Below are 24,098 nucleotides of genomic sequence, written 5' to 3'. Positions count from 1 at the left end.
CCTAGATGCTTTCAATCTCCCCCTTTTTGGTGATTGATGACAATACCACCTCGAGTATGTGAAAGAGATGAGGTTTTTAACATGCTTGGTTCATATAAGCTTTTGGCAATCAGAACAAAAGTGTTAGGCAAGCTTATATGACCCAAGCCAACATGATGTACTCAAAAGATATGAAATGAGCATGAGTACAAGTAATAAAGCTCATTTGCATCGGAGTAAAATGTGGAAGCAAAGCAAATGAGCATAGCACAAGTGATATGACATATAAATAATTCAAAGTAGAGAGCACACATGTCATATATCACGATCACATAGATATCACTATCACATAAATAGTTGAATGCATAAAAGTAAACACGCGATAAATGCATAATAGTGTATCACACATAAAAAACAAATATAATAGATAGTCTAAGTAAACTAAGCTCCCCCTAAGTCTAGCATACTCGATCCCTCTCCCCCTTTGGCGTCAAACACCAAAACCTAAGGGTCAGTCGGTGGGGCTATAGCGGACGAGTCGGGCATTGAGGTAAGAGGAGCAAGCTGGAACTGAGTGCCATCATCATCTGAACCAGAGCTCTGAGCTATCTGACCCTCTGTAGATGGAAGCGATGCTGAAGCGGTCTGGGTCGGATCAACAACTGGAGCTGCTGTAAACTGTGTAGGTATGACTGGTGCAGCTGGCTCTGATGATGCCACTAAGGAAGGGAGTGTCTCTGTAGTCCCGGTAATAGGTGCAACTATAGAAGGACCTGGGACATGCAAATATGGCGGAGTAGGCTGCCCTGTCAACTCATTGAAGGATGCACCAAGGCTCTTGGACACTATAGTCTCTAGCACTAGCATCGAGGAAGTCTGAGCTGGTGTGAAGCCCGTTTGGAGAGGTGTGAACTATAGGGCTAACACGGGTGAAGCAAACCACTAGGACACTTGCTCTATAGGTGAAGCAAACTATGCTGGTGGATGTCCTTGACTCTAAAGCCCACTAGGCTGTAACGCTGGAGTCATAGAAGTGGTGGCAGGCTATCCAAGCTGGGGTGAAGATTGTGGTGGTGGAACCCCAATAGGTATCACTACATGCTACATAAATCCAAGGAGCTGTTGTTGCATGAGGAGCTGCTGCTAATGCATGGCCTACTGCTTCTGCTGTATGGCCTACTGCTGCCGCTGAAACTCATCATGTCGAGCCTAGAACTATGCAAAAGTAGCGGTGGTCTCCTGAGCCTAGCGAGCCTGATCTTGCCTCATCCGCTCAAGTATGGCAAGTAGAGCGGGGTCAGTCTATGGTGTAGATGGAGCTGAACTAGAGCTACCGGCCTCATGATCATGTTGGCATGGAGGCATCTGAGGAATATCGTGGTAGTCCTCATCTGAGTTGTCGCTGGGGTCACTCTCGACCACCCCATCCTGCTGAGTGTCAAGTTGTTCCTCCTCTATAGCTGATATGCCCCTGATAGTATCATCCTACTGGGCTGCTGTCTCTAGCACATCTGGACGATGACATGGCTGGCTAGGTGTAGTCGGTGTACTATGGCGGATCATCTGAGTCAGGTTATATGCAGGGAACTCTGTTGTAGCACCACTATACTCAGCTAGCATCTCAGGCAGCCTCACTGTAACTACCTTGTGAATAAGAAATGTGATCTAGTGGGCATAGGGCAACTGCCGGTGACCTCTGAACCCCTTAGCAGTAGTATCCTCCATCTCTGATAGAAGGAGATCCCAAATATCAAACACTGTCTGCTGCATCAGACAGTTCAGTAGCCACAATTGTATGCGAGTCAAGCCCTCACGATACCCCATCCTTGGAAGTAGTGTCCTCCTTATAATGGCATCAAGCACTCTAGCAGTGGGAGTAAGATCACTGGGTGTCCTGCTAGACCCCTCACCGAATGGCTCTGTGAAGCAGTGGCGGACTAGATTAGTAGGGGGTACCATCCCACCATGAGGACATCTAGGGGGCGCTGTCTATCCATAGCAAACCTCATGTAGCCATACTAGCTGCTCCTGAAGCCTGAGTATCTCTCTAACCCTAGTGCTCGTTAGCCTGTAGTCTCTGCCACTGAATGCAAAGTGTATGAATCTATGTTGTAGGTCAATCTAGAGAGAAGCATAGAACTGATGGACCCAAGATGGAACATATAAGCCTGACCATCCAAGTAAATTGGTTAGCCCTGGTAGGTAAGAAAGGTAGGGGCAAATGTGCTCTCCAGCTGCTGCAACAATAGACTCTATGCTGCACACCCTCTGAGATCTGAAAACAGCTCCACTGTTAAGATATGTATTGTAGAAGTCCTCCTATAGTGGTGTGTAGAAGCCCTCTAATGCACGCTCATCTCGCCTCGGCGGAAACCACTGCTCAAACTCCACAAATCTGAGCTGCTGCACCTGCTTGGCCATGGCAGCCCTTAGATCTAGATGAGTCACTGGAGGTGGACCTTATGGTCTGGACGGTGCATGAGAACCCCTCCGCTGTGTATCTGCCCTCGGTGTGACTGGAACACGGGTACAACCAGAGCGGCAAAGCTGTGGCTAAGGTGCCTGCTCTGTCTCCTCGGCCTGCTGTCCCTCCTGAGTATGCTCTGCTGCCTATGGCTCTAGCTGTGACACCCCCTGAGGCTAACTCTCATCCAAGACAACTCGTTGTCCCACAACCATGACAGTCCTAGCTAGACCACCATGATGGCGCTCAACCTGCTCTAGTGCGGCCCTCGTAGATGGAGAGAGCTGATCTACAATAACAACACCACTGCGAGCACCTCCTCTCTCGGCACGCTCTACGGCCTCTGCAACTGCGACTGCTCTAGCTGTATCTACATCTAGATACTTCCGCTTCTTTATTGCAAGTTTCTTTGTCACCTTGCCTTTTGGATCTATAGGCAAGAGAGGTGGGTGTCTCGGATCCTCGTCACCGGGACCACCTCCAACATTCTTGACATGAACCATCGGTTGGATCCGAAAAGAACAACTACCGCCTGTCACTTCTGAGGCTTGGCCTCGATCCATACTCGCGAGCTTAGCCCTGAGTTGACTAACTACTGCAAATCAACGGCACCGACTCGCTGCACGATAGAATAGATAGGATATACAAATAATTTTAATTATACATCTAGAGATACGAAACCCTAAGAAAGCAAGCAATTAGATGCGAAATTGAATCAAGGGCTTGCTACCTGACGAATAGGCGATCCGATGAGAAGAGAAACGACACATGGGGAACCATCGAATCGGCTAGGGTTAGGGTTGCAATGCGGCGAGAAAGCGGACGTGAAGAAGTGAATCAGCGAGGAGAGCAACTTGGTAAGGGCACCGGCAAAGCTCTTGAAAATAGCGCTGATTAGGGTGATGCTAGGGCACGAGCACTCGGTGATAGGCGTAGCGGCGGCGCTGGATTGCTGTGATCGTGGGCGTGGACGGCACAGTGGCGCAAAGGCAGCAGTGGCGCAGGAGCAAGGCGTGGTGGTGAGACATCGGTGCTGGCGTAGGGAGGTGCAGTGTGGGCGCGGCGGTGCTAGGGCTATAGTGCGGGAGCGGCGGCCCAAAGCAAAGGCGTGGGGCACTGGCGCTGGAGCATGGGTGCGACGGCATGGGACAGCGGCGGCGGAGGTGAGCTCGGTGGCTAGGGCGCAATGGAGGCTCTACGGTGATGTCGGCATATGTGGCTAGGTCAAAAACACTAGCGCGGCAATTTATGCAGGCCCCCAATGTGACGGGAAAGGAAACAGAGAAAAGAGATTGAACCCCGCATGTTTTCAATTGACCGGATGCTCCAGTGGCAGCGACCAGCGTCCGGTCGATTCCAGAGAGGTCCAAATCCCCTAGAATTGTGACCGGATGCGTCCGGTGTACACCGACCGGACGCAGCCAGAGTCCGATGCAAGCTATCTCCTTCATCTTCGATCGATCAGACGCAGAGCCACCATCTAACCGGACGCTGGGAGAACACTGTTCTAGCGTCCGGTCACTCCTTCGCAGCAAGTTCAACTCCTATGAACTAACCGGATGCTGGACATCAGAGTCCGGTGCAGTGTTTGATCACTCCTTTTCCAGCGAATCTTCAAAGTCCTTCATTTTGCCTGTTCCCAATCAAGTTCCAACTCCAATAAGATCCAAATAAACACCAATTGGGACTGATGTGAGTGACCTCTCTCAAACCCTCATGTTTTTCAAAAATATTTTGCCTTAGGCTATTATTCTTTTTATGAAAATAGGCAATAAGAGGGCAATTGAAGATAAATGATAAAACAACATTCATGCATATGTAATGCAATACTTGAAGATAAATCTAGTTGCTTGTCAAGTTTGATCCAAGGTTAAGCTTCTTCACACGCTTTACGGCGGTTATCTTAACCATGTTAGACAAGCCCTATATGCATTACCAAAAAATAAACATGTTGTATATTACAATGCAATGCAAGGGACAACACAAGCTCATTTTTAGTGAAGTTACTAAAATCAAGAACATTGAGCTCATTCCGCAATCGACAAAAAGTCGCCTCATCTAGCGGTTTAGTGAAGATATCCACCAATTGATCCTCGGTCCTTACACCTTCTAATGATATATCATTTTTAGCAACATGATCTCTAAGAAAGTGATGACGGATATCTATGTGATTGGTGCGAGAGTGTTGAACCGGATTATTTGTAAGTTTTACCGCACTTTCATTGTCGCACAAAAGAGGTACTTTATCTAGAACTACACCATAGTCTAGCAAAGTTTGTTTCATGTAAAGTATTTGTGCACAACAAGCAACCGCGGCAATGTATTCCGCTTCGGTGGTGGATAAAGCCACACTATTTTGCTTCTTGGAGGACCAAGACACAAGTGATCTACCAAGCAAATGGCACCCTTCGGATGTGCTTTTTCTATCAACTTTGCACCCGGCATAATCCGAATCGGAATAGCCAACTAACTCAAATCTAGCTCCTTTGGGATACCAAAGGCCAATGCTTGGTGTGTGCTTAAGATACCTAAGGATTCTTTTTATGGCAATTAAATGAGTTTCCTTAGGATTAGCTTGAAATCTAGCACACATACACACACTAAACATGATGTCGGGCCTAGATGCGGTTAAATATAACAAGCTACCAATCATAGAGCGGTAGATAGTTTGATCAACCGTGTTACCTCCCTCATCTAGGTCGAGATGTCCATTAGTTGGCATTGGTGTCTTGATTGGCTTACATTCATCCATCTTGAATCTCTTGAGAAGATCATTTGTATATTTCTCTTGAGAGATGAAAATCCCTTCTCTCATTTGTTTGATTTGAAAACCAAGAAAGAATGTAAGCTCTCTGATCATTGACATCTCGAATTCCTTCGACATCAATTCACCAAACTCTTTGCAAGAATCTTCATTTGATGATCCAAAGATGATATCATCAACATACACTTGACAAATCAAGATATGCCCATCAAGCTTCTTGGTGGATAGTGTGGTGTCGACCTTCCCGATGGTGAAGCCCTTCTCAATGAGGAAGTCCCGAAGGCGCTCATACCAAGCTCTTGGGGCTTGCTTGAGCCCATATAATGCCTTGGACAACCTATAAACATAATTAGGATATCTAGGGTCTTCAAACCTGGGAGGTTGATCAACATAGACTAGTTCATTAATAAAGTCATTTAAAAATGCACTTTTCATATCCATTTGATATAGTTTCATTTCATGATGTGATGCATATACAAGGAGGATACGAATGGCTTCTAGTCTTGCAACCGGTGCAAAGGTCTCTCCAAAATCCAAACCTTCAACTTGAGAGAAACCCTTTGCAACTAGTCTTGCCTTGTTCCTCACAACTAAGCCTTGATCATCTTGTTTGTTGCGGAATACCCACTTTGTTCCAATGACTCTTGCTCCTTTTGGCCGCTCTTCAAGAGTCCAAACTTTATTGCGGGTGAAGTTGTTCAACTCTTCATGCATGGCACTTATCCAATCCGGATCTTGAAGAGCTTCTTCTACCTTGGTAGGCTCATAGCAAGAGACAAAAGAGTGATGAGCAATAAATCAAGCAAGTTTTTGTGAGTGAGTCATTACACCCTTTGATGGACTCCCTATGATAAGATCTTGTGGATGATCTTGTAGTAGAGGTGTATTTCTTCTATTGACCACTTGTGGAGGAGATTGTGGAGCATCAACATCTTGTGCTTGTGCCATCATTTGATCATGGGAGACATGGGTGTCTTCATTTTCTACTCTCCCATCTTTATCATCATCTTGTGGCACACTTGATGAAGAAGGTGGATCAATCACTTGTACATCATCTTTAGGCTTGATGTCTCCAACCAGAATGTTCTTCATAGTCTCCCTCAATGGTTCATCACCTACATCATCAAGGTTCTCATGTGCTCCTTGGGAGCCGTTAGATTCATCAAATTCCACATCATATGTTTCTTCAACCAAGCCGGTGGCATGATTAAACACTCTATATGCTTTGGACTTTGATGAGTAACCAACAAGAAAACCAATATCACAACGTCTTTAAAACTTCCCTAGGTGTTGCCTCTTCTTGTTTTCTTCCTTAAGAGCATCATTGTTTTTATCTTCCTTGAGCTTCTTGTTTTCTTCTTTGAGCTTCTCATTCTCAAGCATCAACTCACCATCATGATCAAGAGTTTCTAGCACAACGGACTTGGTGGTTTTGAGTTCTTCAAGATCTTTCTTGAGCTTTTCATTGTCATTCTTGAGCTTGACAAACTCATCATAATCATCGGCCTCAACCACTTGCTTGCCCTTGCTACTAGAACTTTGCTCAATGCTCTCAATGATCAAATCATCACATGATGTAGCTATATCAATCTTAACAACATTGTTAGTAGCATCATGTGGCTCATTGAATATATATTCTTGAGCAATAACTAGACTATCATGATTAATCTTAAGAGTAGTATATTCATCTTTTAGCATATTATGGCTAGTGATGAGCTCTTTATGCATCCTCTCAAGTTTATCATGTTTATCTTTAAGCTCTTTCTTAGAAGATTTGAGCTCTTTGAGTTTGGATGACATAGCTTCATTTGCTTCTCTAAGCTCAACACTAGCCTTTTCGGCTATATCACATTTAGCTAAAAGAGAATCATTTTTAGCTTCTAGCTTATCATTCTTAGCTCTAGTCTTTATAATGATCTTGGAGTATTTATTTAGCAATTTAACAAGATCATCATAAGAAGGTGATTCATATTCATCATCATCACTGTCGCTATCATCATTACTAGCATGTTCATCACCACTACTCTCATCATCATTTGATACCTTGCGTTCACCCTTGGCCATAAGGCATAGGTGTGTAGAGGATGATGGAGATGGTGGCGGTGAAGATGATGAAGAGTCAATAACAATGGCAGCCACCTTCTCATTGTCACTATCATCATCGGATGAGCCACTAGATGAATTAATGTCCGTGAGCCAATCACCGATGATGTATGCCTTTCCACTCTTCTTCTTCGTGTGGAAGTCCTTCTTCTTGCCATCTCTCTTCTTGTATGGCTTGTCTTTCTTCTTCTCATCTTCATCACTTGAGTCATCTTTCTTGCCCTTGTACTTGTTCTTGAACTTGTCTTTCTTGGGCTTTGTGCATTGGTGAGCTAGATGACCAAGTTCTCCACAATTGTAGCAATCCATCTCGGAGATTGGCTTCCTTCTAGAGCTAGTGAGGAACTTTTTTTTCTTGCCATCAAACTTTATGCCACTCTTGTTGAGCTTCTTTAACATCTTGGTAGTTTTTCTCACCATGAGAGCAAGGCTTGCATCATCAACTTCATCATCACTTGAGCTCTCATACTCAAGCCTTGCTTTGCCCTTCTCTTGACTAGCTTTGAATGCTAAGTCCTTTTCTTTCTTCTTGTTAGAGGATGAGCCATCTTGAGGTGTGATGTGCATGTACATCTCATGAGCATTAATCTTTCCCAAGATTTGTGTTGGTGTAGCGGTGGAAAGATCACCTTGATATAGCATGGTCACAATATGCCCATATTTGTCAATGGGGAGGACACTAAAGATCTTTCTTACAACATCGGATGGTTACATTTGAGTGAGTCCAAGCCCATTGACTTCCTCTACAAGAACATTCAACTGTGAATACATTTCATTAGCACATTCTTTAGGAAGCATCTCAAAAGAGTTAAGCTTTTTCATGACAAGATGATAGCATTCCTCACGCTCACTCTTTGTTCCCTCATGGAGCGCACAAACGTCCGACCATAGTGCATGGGCGTCTTTGTGGTTCCTCACCCGGTTGAAGACATCTTTGCAAAGACCTCTAAAGATGGTGTTTTGAGCCTTTGCATTCCATTTCTCGTAATTCACCTCATTGCCTTGTAGGTTAGTAGCATCCCGAGGTTTTGGGAAGCCTTATGAGGCGGCTATAAGTATTCCAACATCTAGAGCTTCTAAGTACACCTCCATGCGAATTTTCCAATATGGAAAATCATCCCCTCAAAGATAGGAGAAGGTCCATCCCCATGAGACATCTTTCTCTAGGCGATTAAGCCTAAATACGTGAGCACGAGGCTCTGATACTAATTGAAAGGATCAAGATGCCCAAGAGGGGGGGTGAATTGGGCTAATTCTAAATTTCTTTGCAATAATTAAACTCTACGGTTAGCCCAATTAACCCCTTGTGCCTAGAAAGTGTTTCTATTGATCTAACGCACAAAAGTTTAGCACCCTAAGTTCCAATCCTACTCTAGCATGGCAATTCTAGGAATGTAAATGACAAGAATTGAATTGCTCAAAGTAAATGCTCAAAGTAAAGAGAGAAGGAGGAACGCGGTGATGTTTTGATGAGGTATCGGAGAGTCGCCACTCCCCACTCGTCCTCGTTGGAGCACCCACGCAAGGGTGTAGCTCCCCCTTGATTCACGCAAGGATCAAATGCTTTCTACGGGTTGATTCTTCGACACTCTATCGTGGTGAATCACCCACAACCGCTCACAACTTGAGTTGGGTCATCCACAAGCTCCGCCGGATGATCACCAAGCTCTCCAATCACCACAAGACGTTTAGGTGATGGCGATCACCAAGAGTAACAAGTACAAACTCTCACTTGACCACGACAAGCCTAATGAGAAGGGTGGATGCATACTTTGCTACTCTTGATCTCACTAATGAGGGCTCTCTTTGGGATTCTCAAATCTCCATCACCTCACTAGGACCTTGCTCTTCTTGGCACTCTCAAAGGTGTTTCTCAGCTATTGGAATGAGCAAAAGTACCCCCACACATGAGTGGAGGAAGTATTTATAACATGGGCTGAAAAATGAACCATTATGTGCCTTTGTGGGGTGACTGGACGCTCCGATCATGTTGACCGGACGCGCCGGTCAATTCACCCCAAACTCCAGTGTTTAAAGTGTGACCGGATGTGTACGGTCATGATTTTCCCTCTCTAGAACCTTACTGGAGTCGACCGGATGCTGGACCATAGCGTCCGGTCACTTGACCTCTCAGCGTTCGGTCACACTAGACAAAAACACCTCGGTCAAATGAACTGACCGGACCCTGAGCCAGTGTCTGGTCACACCAAAGCCAGCGTCCGGTCAGTATTTGACCCTCCATTCACTTCCAACTCTCGACCATACGTGAATGAAGTTTGCTCCATTGGATCTAAGGGCTATTTTGGAGCTACCTAGTGCTAGATTTAGCAAGTGTGCACCACACCTAACTCACTAGACTCACCTAGGTCAAGCTACCTGTCCATACCCCCCTTAATAGTACGGCCAAAGGAAAAATAAAGTCCTAAACTCCAAAAGACACTTAGAACTAGTCCATCCTTAACCTTGTAGTCCATCCTTTGAAAACCGAAATGATTTCCATCGTAGGGGCATGACCACCATGATTGCCCAATCGATCTCCATTATCGTGACCTAACTTAATTGCCTCTACAAAACATACATTAGTCACAGTAATCATGTATTATCATTAATCACTGAAACCCAACTAGGGGCCTAGATGATTTCACCGATCACTCCTGTTGTTTTCTCCTGTTCTTTTCTATCTTTGTCTGCCTTACTGGTCTTGTCTGTCTATCCCGAGCCACTGCTCACTTGCTCTCTGCTCTCTGACCTTGCTTGCCTTGCCTGTCTTGCTTGTCTTGGCCTACCTTGTTGTCTTTGTCAGACATGGCCGAGTTCTCCATCTCCTCCTTTCTTTTTCTTCTCTGCTGCCGATGGGAGGTGTCCCAACTCTAGCTCGCCCTCCTTGCTCTCTCGCTCGAATCCCTCCTCTGCTTGCCTCACGCAGTGCCCCTGCCACCAGAGCATCGCTCAGCAGCACCCATCGGGGCCTTATGCTGCGTCTCTCCCCTTCCGTCGCCATCCACGCGGGGACTGCTGCTGCCGGCAACCGCGCCGCGCCACAGTGCTCCACTGCCACGCCATTCCTACAGCTATCAACTCTGCTTCCCCCGTGCCTGCTCATCGGCGTACCCACTAGGGCTGCGCCCACCATTGCCCCGATTGCCGCCCTGCCGCTGCACCTAGCTACCGTTGCTATCCCATGGTCCCGCATGTGCTGCTCATCCGCCTCGTGCCGCTGGTGTCGGTTCTCCCTATGAGCGAGCCCCCGACCCACGCACGATTTCGCTCGCTCTCTGCTCTCCCTCACCCTTCCTCTGCTTGTCTCCACCCACATCGCTCGACCGCGCACTCTGTCCGTGCACGTCTCTGCTCGCTCCCAGCGCTGCTCCGTCTGATTCCCCGCCACCGTACGTGCAGCGCACCTGTGCTCGCGCTGCCGTGCACCACGTCCGAAGCCTAGGTTTAGTTGATTTAGAGAAAGCTTAGGGGGCTAATCGCTAAAACGCCGCCGCTGTTTGGCCCTGGCCGTGTGGGCCGCGCTCGTCCGTGTGTGGGCCGGCCTACTCGCTGCCGCACCTGGGCCACTCTCGCTTGCATCCACGCCATTTGGGCCGGACAGGTGTCGCCCACGCTGGGCCGGCCTATCGCCGCCCGCGCATGGGCCGTCCACGCCACCGACCGCGTGCTGGGCCGGCTTATGCCTGCGCACCTAGGCCGTTCACCGTGTTGGGCCGCCACTTGTGTCACTTAGCCTGGTGCCGCGCTGCTAGGCCACCGCCTTGACCGTTGGGTCGAGTGGTGGTTGCTGGTCCATTTAGTTTAAAGACATTGTTAGTTTAGTTTCATAAATAAATTTGTAAAATTCATAGTAAATCATAGAAAATCGTAAAAATGCCAAACCAATTTTGTTAGTCTCCTAAAATCATGATCTACCTATTAGTATATTTTATTCACATAGTTTGATAATATTCTTGGAAGCTATATAATTAATTTAAGGTACTTAATATTGTAAAAATATAAACTTGTAGGAATTGTTGTGATAAATTGGTAATATTGTGGAATCTGAAATTTGTACAGTAGGCTCCTAGCAATATTAGGTACTCATTGTAATTTTTGTAGCTCCAGAACAATTAGTTTGCTAAATAGATAACGATGCCCTATTTCGAATAATGATTAAATTGATAGAATGAAAAATAGAAACACATTTGGTTTGGATAACTCAAACTTTACTTGGGAAGTAACGTCGTATTCGACAACATGGATACGTAGACTAGCATGTTAGAACTATCTCGTTAGCTTGTGAGACGTAATCGGATTTCTAAGCATTTCGGCTATCGTTGATTATTTACATCTATGCATTTGCATCAATGCATATCATATAGGTACGATGATGGATCAACGGATCAATTGAAGGATGATTGGGAATCCAAAGATGGTGTGATGGTATTCTCCCCAGGAGGTGATGCGATGGGCTTTCTATTCAGATAGTGGATGATCTGAAGATGCAGATACTAACTTTTTAATATATATCTTACCCAGGCAAGCCCCGGTGCATAACCCCTACTTTTTTGCAGTTTAAATTATATTTGTCCATTAAGTTTTAAGGAGTTGAATGAAACCCACTTGCATATATATATATATATACCTTTATCCCATGAGTCTTACTAGTATGATAGGATCATGTAGATTGCTATGCTATAGGACTCCGATAGAAGCCAAGTGATTGTCTGCCACTCGCGAGAGATAGGAAATATATTATTGGATTATTATCACTTGGAAAATATAAATGGTGGAAAGGAAAATTATGACTGGGCAGGGATATGGTTGGGTATTGGTGGGTGTAAGAGGTTGTGTTGCCGTGGACGTGGGGCATGGCTTGGTTACACTGCTTTCCCTATCTGTGTCAGTTAAGGACCAGTCGTTGCATAAGCCATTGAGGCAAGTCACAAACTTATTATCCCAAACACATACTTGGGTATGGGCGCTTGGAAGACTCGTTGCACTCTTATCATGGATCAGGCTCTTTCTGGACCGACTATTAGGGTTTTTTGGTGAAGGAGGTCTTTGCACCACACTGAGTCTGGGACTCAGGGGCGGGGGCTTGGAGTCCTAGTTTGGACGGGGACCTGGACACCCAGGATAGGAGGGTGATGGGTTGGTCCTTCTTGTGCCTTGGGTACAAGTGGGGCATGTGTTTTCGGGGTACCCAGCTGGGGGCATTGATTCACGAATCGCCGAGCGATCCGGTACGGCTTGTTTCGTGCCTAGCACCGTAGTAAGAACTGAAGATGAAAGATGGAGGATGGAAAAAGGAAATCTGATTGCTTACCACTTGCTTGAAAGTAGCACAGGTGCTTACATAGAATGGTTAGTTAATAAACCAATACGGCTATTAATAAAAATTGAATATAAGGACGAACTTTTAGTAATGCTCCTGCAATTGCAAATAAACCCACAAACCAGATAGCCTTAGATATCCTTGGAGTCTTTTCTTTCCTCCTATCGGGTAAGTCTTGCTGAGTACAATTGAGTACTCAGGGTTTTATTCCCCCTGTTGCAGGTGACAGGTGGATGCTAGGGCTGACTCTTGTGTGTGGATTCCTCCTGATGGGCTCAGAGAGGATTTCCTTACGCTACGATCATAATTTTTATTTATAACTCTCACCAAATGTTTTATAAAGGAAAGTTTTATAACATGTTGTCATAGTTTACATATCAATGCTTCATCATGCCATGAACAGATAATTATTTCCGCTATAATTCTGATCACATGTTTATATTCCGCTGTTACATTAAATTGTTCTTAACTTTGATAATCTGATTACATTTCACTGTTATAATAATAAATATTATACGCTGATGTTGTATTAAAAGTGATGTAAGAAATGGTTAAGAATGATGTAAGCTTTATTCACTCACTTGTGATCCTAATGTAAAAATGTGGATTTTTGGATTCTCCCTTGGGGTGTGCCCGACGGAACTGCGTAATTTAGTGTTCTCCCTTGAGTGCTTAGTGTTTAATGGAAGACGAGCGCTCCTGGGAGTCATTAGATTACGCGGTTCTGCCACAGGTGGTATCAGAGCATAAATGATAAAATAAAGCTTCAGAAACCTTTTCTAAACTAAAATTTGACAACGTATTTTTGCAAAAAGTTAGGGCGTTCAACTGCGAAGTTATATAAGTAGCCCTATTACTATGGTTATGTATCCAAGATAGATGGCACTCTACTGACTTAGGTTGGCTTAATCAATTTTTCTGTAGGTACACTAACTCGAGCATAGTCCGATAGAATCGACTAGTTACAGGGAGAGAACGATGTGCCAAAAATCTAAGAACGGTTGCCCTATATATTGGCAATAATGAAAGGATGTATAGGACGTGCATTCATGCATATCCTGGTTGTGCATTGTAGTGTCTGTATTGCTAGCAGATACGCCATCCATAGGTGTCACGCGTGTCATATTGGGCATGAATGACTCGTTCCTATTCCAGAGTTAGATCTGCACTATGGCTTCGTGCTCCGCGTTCGCCCGTGGTTCATGCTGGTCGTCACCCACGTCTCCCCATACCCCTTTTCTATGCTCTTGTCAGACACTTGCCCTACAGTCGTACTAGTCAATAGTGGCATCACACATCGCTCGCCTCAGATGCGCGGAATTTGGTCGATTCAGTCATAGTGATCCCGCGCAGGAACCCTAGTGAACCATGTCAGGACCACTGAGCGCTCTGCCATTATAAGCAGAGCCTGGCTTAGCCATTGGTACCATCACTCGGCGCACTTTAGCTCGCTTAGCTTTTCCTTTGAGATAGCTTTTCGCTCAGCCTTCCTCACAACCATCGCCATAAATGACAGGAGCCTGGGTTAGTAGTTATTGCCTGAACATTGAGGGTTTTCCCAGAATCCTGCATACCACCTTGCAAAAGCTTGGAGTCAAAGATCGTCCTGAGTATGAGGGTTGTGAGTATGAGGAGTATGGCACCGAGCGGTGTGAGGTTACCATCTACATCGGGAAGAGTGAATAGTTCCCCGACCTCACTGAAGCCTAGAGTGTGATCGCAATAAGGTTTAGCTTCATCGACACCTACCAGGTTGTGGCCCACAAAGCCTTGTGGTACCTCTGCCAGATCTATGAGGAGCCCATTGCCCGTACCCCCATGAGGTTCTTTCCACCTTTGAACAAGAATCGGCGGGCATGGAGGGCTCGCATGGAGGCTTTGCAAGGGCGGGATGCGCAAGAAGATAGTCCTATCATGGTGCACTTGACCATGTACCTGCTTGCTCTGGATGAGCAGTATGACCGGCAAGCCTTGGAACTGAGGATCTGCCTCCGGCGAGCGGAGGAAGCCGAGATCTTCAACCGAATGCTTCAGGTGCAACTTGCTGAAGCGCATGCCAGTGCTATAGCTGCTGAGAGCCAGGAGACTACCATGTTAGAAGCTTTGAAGGAGGCTGAAGATTGGCATGTCCATTAGCTGTGTGAGGCCTATCTTGTCACTAGGGCTAAGCAAAGAACGTTGGCTACTGAAAGGCAGGATGCCCTAATCTTGGAAGGGATTCCTATCCACCCGCCAGAAAGAAGAAGAACTGGTGTTGCAGCACCGCCAGCACCTCCACCGCCAGAAGTGTCAGATGTAGAACCCTTGGTTCCTCTCACTCAGCTAGTGCTAAGAGAAGAGGTAGATCCATAGCTTGGGCGGTAGAAGAATCCACCGAGCCTAGGAATGAAGATGCGTGGTCTAGAGTAGATTAGTTGCCTTGGGATGCTTTACCAGTAGTAGTAGTGTCTTTCGTTGCTGTCCTTCAGTATTGTACTCTTGCCGTTGTTTTTGTCCATAGTTGTTGAGATCGTCCGACCGTAGGTGAATGCTATGCCATGAATGGGAGACTGAATGCATGTACGTTGTACCTGTATAAGACCGTTGGAATGTGCATTTTATTTATTTCGTTGTGTTTATTGTGTTCATCTATCTTAAGTTTAGTTAGACATGCTTAAAGTTTTCAAGGACGATATTAAGCGGGTTACAAGAGAAGTTGCCATTCAGACACTAGCAGATCAGCTATGATTGGATAATTTTGGACACTGTATTGACTAATTGTGAATGTTCCAACTGAACACTTGAATCTCTTTAAATCAAATCCGTCGTTGGATTTGAATTCATTGTCCCTTGTTGTAAAAGGGAACCTTTGTTGTTTAAATTTTCCCTTACAATACTCCCCTTACTCTGTGGTCTATGACCCCGCCGCCTTCATGGCGTGTAAGTTGGTAGTGGTTGCCTGGTTAATAGCTTATGGTGCCGCGATGAAACCGAGGGCTCCCTGTGGAATAGCTGCCACATGTTGACGCTACTCGGCACGCGCTGGTATCGAGGTTGTTAACCAAGTGCCTTGCCAAGTTACACCACCATACCATTTTTGCTACAAAATAATTTCCTTGGAAATGTTTAGGCGTTCAAACAGGAAATCTACAACGGGTTGATAAAATAGTGTTCTCTCAAAGAAAGCAAGAGAACGTGGTCTTGGAGGGAGTGTGTATGTTGTGCTCTCAATTCATATAGAAGTTGGTACACATGGTGGACAAGGAAGGGAAAGAGAAAGAAGAGTAGTAAGGGAAGTTAGCCTCGAATAGTCAGGAGTAATGGTAAAAGCCTGAGTGGATGTCATGTCCCAAGCCTTGTGTTTAGTTGACCACGCTACGCATGTTGGGTTATTTTTTTTTTGCTACGTGCCCTATGGATGCTGTCTGTATCAGGCCCTTAGCTCCCCGTTCTCGCGTGGCCACAGCATTGTGCCGCACTCGTCGTCTTTGTGCACTGTGTGTTTCTCCTTTTCTCAGCATCCGGTTGGCTCTTGACTCTCACGTCTTGTCCCCTGGACCAGACCCCCCATCCTCTCCCTTCTCTCTTCTTTTAGGGACATGACCGCCCTCACACCTCCCTCATCGAGCGAACCCCCCTCTTATCTCCTCTCCTTTATTTCCCATCCGCTCGCTTGTGCAGTGAGCGCACCTTGGCCGTGTTTATCTTCATAGCATGAAACATCTGTGTATTCCATTCACGCCGCCTCCAATCTCGGGGTGTGGCACCCCATCTCCATTCACCACTATAAAATGCCCTCGATCCTTGCTCTTCTTCTCCATCCCCATTTCCCTCGCATTCAAAGCTGAGTTACGAAATACAGTTGCCATTGTAAAGCTTGGTTCGTCAATCTAAGGTGATGGTGTAATCTGAGAAGAAGAAATGATCCGGTTTCTGAAGAAGTTCAAGTTCCCTTGGTTAGTTTGGTCTTAGGGTTCACAATGTTTGAGTTCTGGGAGTCCTGTTTCTAGATCTGTTGGTGCTACGCCATGTTTTGGATAATCATTATCTTGTTGTTTCTCCATTGTCCTCACCTATCTTGACTTTTGGATTAAGTCTTGGTTGTACCAGGTTGCTCTTGACCATGTATCTCTAGATCCTCGTGTGGTTTAGCATTCAAAGTCGTGTAATCTTTCGTGTAATCCCTGATCTACGACATGTAATCGTGTTTCCCCCTCTTTCGGTTCTTGCTTCGAATCTTGGGATGAGATTCTTTTTAAGGGGGGTTGGTTATAACACCCCTGGTGTTACGAGTTCGTTTAGCACCATGATTTAGGCCTAAGAAAAAATTTCAAAACAATGTTCTCAGATTTTTTATTTAAAGCATACGAGAAGCGATAAGTGAATCATGTGTGACTTAATTTTGTGGACCCGAATCAACGCCCTAATCGAATTACTTAGTGCGTAAAGATATTTAGGAATGCCTTACAACAATTCTAGCTAAGGGATAGCGAACGGTTTATTCTATTAGATTAAGCAGGAAAAGCAACTTTTATAAATAAAATAAAACCCATTAATAAATAGAACGATATATATATATAGGTATATATGCTCGCGTGTCTATTTTTAAAAGATGAACTGACAAGAGAGAGAGAGCAGTAGCTTCGTTTATTTTTTCAGGCGTGCAGCGTACTCGCCTGGCATTGAAACTATGCACCGTCTCGTCCATGACACTGTTGTCCTGCGATCGGCGTCTTGTGCGAGCGTCCTTGCTACTGCTACGCGACCACTGTCTTTTGCCTATAAGAAAGATGGCCATCCTGCTATTTGCATCGTCCCATCGCTTTGCAGCACTACCGTAACACGTCGCGTTGTCCCGGTGTTAATGAAGTTGGCCGATCACTCCCGTTGTTTTCTCCTGTTCTTTTCTATCTTTGCCTGCCTTACTGGTCTTGTCTGTCTATCCTGAGCCATTGCTCACTTGCTTTCTGCTCTCTGACCTTGCTTGCCTTGCCTGTCTTGCTTGTCTTGGCCTACCTTGTTGTCTCTGTCGGACGTGGTCGAGTTCTCCGTCTCCTCCTTTCTTTTTCTTCTCTACTACCGATGGGAGGCGTCCCAACTCTGGCTCGCCCTCCTTGCTCTCTCGCTCGACTCCCTCCTATGCTTTTCTCACACGGCGCCTCTGCCACTAGAGCATCGCTCAGCAGCGCCCATCAGGGCCTTGTGCGGCGTCTCTCCCCTTCCACCGCCATCCACGTGGGGAGCCGCTGCTGCCGACAGCCGCGCTGCGCCACAGTGCTCCACTGTCGTGCCATTCCTATAGCTGTCAGCGTTGCTTCCCCCATGCCCGTGCGTCGACATACCCACCTGGGCTACGCCCACCGTTGCCCTATGCACCGCCCTACCACTGCACCTGAACGCCGTTGTCGGTTGCTGTCCCACAGTCTCACGCACGCTACTCATCCGCCTCGTGCCGCCGGTGCCAGCTTTCCACGCGAGTGAGCCCCCGACCCGCGTGTGGTTTTGCCCGCTCTCTGCTCTCCCTCACCCTTCCTCTTCTTGTCCACGCCCGCGTTGCCCGGTCGCGCACTCTGTCCGTGTGCGTCTTCGCTCGCTCCTAGCACTACTCCATCCAATTCCCTACCACCGTACGCGTAGCGCACCCATGCTCGAGCTGCCATGCATCACGTCAGAAGCCCAGCACGACTCCATGCCGCCGCTCTCTGTTGCTCTTTCCGCGTGAAGCACCGGTGGCTGCGCTCTCGCCGCTTTCCGCTGGCACCTACGGCGGTTCCCGACGCTGGCTGTTGCACGCGCTGGTGCGCCCGGATTCCACGCTGCGTCTCCATCGTGGTCCGCGCATGTGCCCACAGCACCGCCCCTTCCCTGTTTCCATCTCCTTCGCTAGCGCACCGTCTCCCCTGCCGGTGCTCTGCTTTGAGGAGGATGAAAAGGTAGAAAAGGACTTAAGCGTAAATAGCACCTTTTACCATGTTCTTTTTGCAAAAGTGCTTGACTCATACATTTACAAGTAAAGGCTTAGTTGATTTAGAGAAAGCTCAGGGGCCTAATCGCTAAAACGATGTCGCTGTCTGGCCCTAGCCGCGTGGGTCGCGCTCGTCCACGTGTGGGCCGGCGTGCTTGCCGCCGCACCTAGATCACTCTCGCTTGCGTCCACGCTGTTTGGGCCAGACGGGTGTCGCCCGCGCTGGGCCGACCTGTCGTCGCCCACGCATGGGTTGTCCGCTCCACCGACCGCACGCCGGGCCAGCTTGTGCCTACGTGCCTGGGCCGTTCGCCACGTTGGGCCGCCGCCTATGTCGCTTGGGCCGGCCTGGTGCCGCGCTGTGCGCTGGGCCGTGCCACGCTACTGGGCCACCACCTTGACCGTTGGGTCGAGTGGTGGTTGCTGGTCCATTTAGTTCGAAGACATTGTTAATTTAGTTTCATAAATAAATTTGTAAAATTCATAGTAAATCATAGAAAAATCATAAAAATGTCAAACCAATTTTGTTAGTCTCCTAAAATCATGATCTACCTATTAGTATATTTTGTTCACATAGTTTGATAATATTCTTGGAAGCTATATAATTAATTTAAGGTACTTAATATTATAAAAATATAAACTTGTAAGAATTGTTGTGATAAATTGGTAATATTGTGGAATCTAAAATTTATACAGTAGGCTCCTAGCAATATTAGGTAATCACTGTAATTTTTGTAGCTATGGAATAATTAGTTTGCTAAATAGATAATGATGCCCTATTTCGAATAATGATTAAATCGATAGAATGAAAAATAGAAACATATTTGGTTTGGATAACTCAAACTTTAGTTGGGAAGTAACATCGTATTCGACAACATGGATACATAGACTAGCGCGTTAGAACTATCTCGTTAGCTTGTGAGACGTAATCGGATTTCTAAGCATTTCGTCTATCGTTGATTATTTACATCTATGCATTTGTATCAATGCATATCATATAGGTGCGATGATGGATCAATGGATCAATTGAAGGATGATTGAGAATCCGAAGATGGTGTGATGGTATTCTCCCCAGGAGGTGATGCGATGGGCTCTCTATTCAGATAGTGGATGATCTGAAGATGCAGATACTAACTTTTTAATATATATCTTACCTAGGCAAGCCCGGGTGCATAACCCCTATTTTTCTGCAGTTTAAATTATATTTGTGCATTAAGTTTTAAGGAGTTGAATGAAACCCACTTGCATATATATATATATATACCTTTATCCCATGAGTCTTACTAGTATGACAGGATCGTGTAGATTGCTATGCTACAGGACTCTGGTAGAAGCCGAGTGATTGTCTATCACTCGCGAGAGATAGGAAATATATTATTGGATTATTATTACATGGAAAATATAAATGGTGAAAAGGAAAATTATGAATGGGCAGGGATATGGTTGGGTATTGGTGGGTGTAAGAGGTTGTGTCGCCGTGGACGCGGGGCATGGCTTGGTTACACTGCTTTCCATGTCTGTGTCGGTTAAGGACCGGTCGTTGCATAAGCCATCGAGGCAAGTCACAGACTTATTATCTCAAGCACATACTTGGGTATGGGCGCTCGGAAGACTCGTTGCTCTCTTATCGTGGATCCGGCTCTTTTCGGACCAACTGTCAGGGTATTTTTTAGTGGAGGAGGTCCTTGCACCGCACTGAGTCCGGGACTCAGGGGCAGGGGCTTGGAGTCCCAGTTTAAATGGGGACCTAGACACCTAGGACAGGAGGGTGATGGGTTGGTCCTGCTTGTGCCTTGGGTACAAGCAGGGCATGTGTTTTCGGGATACCCAGCTGGGGGCATTGATTCGCGAATCGTCGGGCGATCCGGTGAGGCTTGTTTCGTGCCTAGCACCGTAGTAAGAACTGAAGATGAAAGATGGAGGATGGAAAAAGGAAATCTGATTGCTTACTACCTGCTTAAAAGTAGCACAGGTACTTACATAGAATGGTTAGTTAATGAACTAATGTGGCTATTAATAAAAATCGAATATAAGGACACACTTTTAGTAATGCTCCTGCAATTGCAATAAACCCACAAGCTAGATAGCCTTGCATATCCTTGGATTCTTTTCTTTCCTCCTATCAGGTAAGTCTTGTTGAGTATAATTGAGTACTCAGGGTTTTATTCTCTCTGTTGTAGGTGACAGGTGGATGCTAGAGCTGACTCTTGTGTGTGGATTCCTCCTGGTGGGCTCAGAGAGGATTTCCTTACGCTATGATCATAATTTTTATTTATAACTCTCACCAAATATTTTATAAAGGAAAGTTTTATAATCTGTTGTTATAGTTTACATATCAATGCTTCATTATGCCATGAATAGATAATTATTTTCGTTGTAATTCTGATCACATGTTTATATTCCGCTGTTACATTAAATTGTTCATAACTCTGATAATCTGATTACATTTCGTTGTTATAATAATAAATATTATACTCTGATATTGTATTAAAAGTGATGTAAGAAATGGTTAAGAATGATGTAAGCTTTATTCTCTCATTTGTGATCCTGATGTAAAAATGTGGATTTTCGGGTTCTTTCTTGGGGTGTGCCCGACGGAACTGCGTAATTTAGTATTCTCCCTTGAGTGCTTAGTGTCTAATAGAAGACAAGCGCTCCTAGGAGTCATTAGATTAGACAGTTCTGCCACATCCTGGATGGTCTTCGGCTTAGGCCTGGTGAGGTAGTCGCCCTCGCGCAGCATGGCCAGATGCGGCTTTGTCGTCTAGGCAGCTTGTTGTCGATTACACCAGTGGTGGCGTATGTCGATTGCGGCTCCCAGACGGGGATTAGCCGTGAGTCAGAAGCAGGTTGTCCATGGTGTGTCGGCGCTGCATAGAGACAAGTCCGTTGCTCGAGCCCCCGTGTCGTGGTCTTCACCAACGCGTCCCTCAGCGGAGAACTGGTATGCCCGTCCGGCCTCAACGGGGACCTGGTACGCCCTCCCGCCTACAAGGTTCCGGCATTGCCGTTCACCTTCGCCCACTACTCGTCGTTGGCAAGTCGGCTTGCTGCGTTGCGCTTTGAGTGGCCCTCGGCGGGCATATGAAATCTAGGTGAAAACCATGCCTAACTATTGCTCCAGGCTAGCGACGATGGCGCAAATGGTGTCATATCCGTCCCTAGAAACGTCGTTGTAGATTCTCAATTCCTGCTACCGCAGAAGCCTCACTAGTAGAGAAACGACTTTCGGTTCACACCTTTAGTCTTGGTTGTGTTGGGGTTCGGTATTAATGTGAGCATTAGTACCGGGCCTAAATTTTAGAGGCATCGAAGGCCCTTTTATCCCGGTTGGTAACACCAACCAGGACTAAAGGTCCTCAAACCTTTAGTCCACCAACCGGGACTAAATTTTGACTTTTTAGTCCCGGTTGGTGCCACCAACCCGAACTAAAGGTCTCCCACCTGGGACTAAAGGTCCCCCATGGGTTAATTCAAAAGGAGAGCGCCTGGGACTCTGTCACATCTAGTGTGCAGTTGAGTTGGTAAGGGACCTACGCGCGAGGCAAGAGGTCTTGGGTTCGAATCTCACACACCACAAGAGAGGTCTTCTAGGATTTAAACTATTTTTTTAGTTCCAAGGATGGGCTTTAGTCCCGGATCCATACTAAAGCCAGTTCCCAACTGGGATTGAAGCCCACCTATGCACTAGTGCCTCTCCAAGCTTGCATTGCTGCCTCAGTTGGGCAGGTCTCGAGGCAAAAGCCCTTACGAGCCTGGTGCTCCAATCGTCGATGGTGGCGTCTGCGGGCGTCACTTCCCTTCTTGAAGGCATCGATACAAAGCACACCAGCCTTCGCTCGTGGCTGGCGTGCTCTAGTGCTCTCTCAAGTTGCTCTCCCCCATCTTGTTTTGGTCTGCTACCATCCTGCCCTTTGGCTTCTGCACACACCACTTGCTGTCAGGTGCTCGCCACCAACGGCTCCCTCTGTCGTCCTTTACATCACTTGAGTGTTTCATCTCATCATATGCTAGGTTGTGGGGATCTTGGTCTCTTCTCTGGATCTCCTTGTTCTCCCCCTGACGTTCCTCCCCTTTGACGCTTCCTTCCCCCCAATGGCGCTGGTGGACGTTGCGGTTGGAGCCCAGATGCGCTCATAGGCGATGCATCTCACGGTTGTCGTCTGTTGGCTTCAACTCAATGCCTTACTGCCTCCTGGTTGTCGCTTGTCGAATCCCACTTAATGCCTTACAACTGCATGTGGTTTAGAGTTCTTCGGAGTCTGTCACTGATGGTGGCACATGTTAGGAAGTAGTGTTTGCATTCGCTTCGATTTGTAAGTTGAGCTGTTAGCTAAATCATGTTGTTATTGTTGTTGTGTTGTGTTGTGTTACTGTTGATGTCATTGTTATCTCCCCCTCTTTGTATCCTGTTGGATCTTTTAAGAGTCACCCGTATAATAATTGATATGCACCCTTCATTACCGGCTTACCAGAATCTATGGAGAATATATTCAGGTGGAGCCACTCAGCTCCCCCGGTGTTTAAAAAAAAAGAGTTAGAAAAGAGGGTCCCCTACCGCGAGGTGAACATGCCATGCCCGGGCCTGGCCCGTGCCCAAGTTGAGCAGCATACTGTACAAACGTTCCAAGAAAAAAAAGATGAACGCCATACTGCAATACGACTTGGGAACGGGCAAGATCGACTTGGGAACGGTTTATGATCGTATCAAGCGGGATGTTAATGCATGATGCGCATTCATACGAGGCATTGTCCATTCCAACCAGACGTATAGATAGCTGCGAGCTTCGTCCCGTTCAGTTTACTTTATGATCCGGTTTGTTCAGCTTTTTTTTCCAGCCGGAACCGTGTTTTTAGCTGAGTCCAGCGAACGGGGCCTTCGATCTCGATCGGGATCTGATCTGCAACATCTGCAGCCGTCACCTCAGCTTTGTTCAGTCGCTTTGCTAGCCATGAAGGCTCAAGCTGTTTTGCTAGCCCATGGTCTGCTACGCAGAGTAGTACCCAAGGGCTGAAGCTGTTTCAGCTCACCGGTCAATGTTTCCGGCTGTTATTTTTTTTTCAAAAAAGAAAAAATGTTTCCGGCTGGATTACTGAACGAAGTTGCTGTGTCAGGCTGTTTCCCGTTTAGCTCAATACATCGAAAATAGAAGGAGGACTTTGGAACCACGTCTACTGGATGGGAAAAAAAACTCTGGTGGTAAACTGGTAATACAGTGTCCCAAAAAAAGAAGGCACATCTACTGTACATACATACGCGCTAACTAAGCTTCTTGGACACCGATGATATACAGTAATAAAATCAGCACTGTCAAATATTGATTATTTCATAGCAAAAAATAGACGGTATGAAGTGTGTAAAAGTGTTACTAGTGTCGTAGGCAAACGTGTTACTACTACATTAAGGCCCTACATGGAATATTGTCATTTTCAGGCACCAAACACCGCATAAAAGTGCAAGGCAAAGTTGGGGGGTTTAGAACTAGTGTCGTAGGCAAACGTAATGGACCTGTTTTTTTTTCCC

The sequence above is a fragment of the Miscanthus floridulus genome, chromosome 8 (assembly GCF_019320115.1).
Source record: "Miscanthus floridulus cultivar M001 chromosome 8, ASM1932011v1, whole genome shotgun sequence".
NCBI classification, from domain to species: domain Eukaryota; kingdom Viridiplantae; phylum Streptophyta; class Magnoliopsida; order Poales; family Poaceae; genus Miscanthus; species Miscanthus floridulus.
This window is presented reverse-complemented; position numbering follows the sequence as displayed.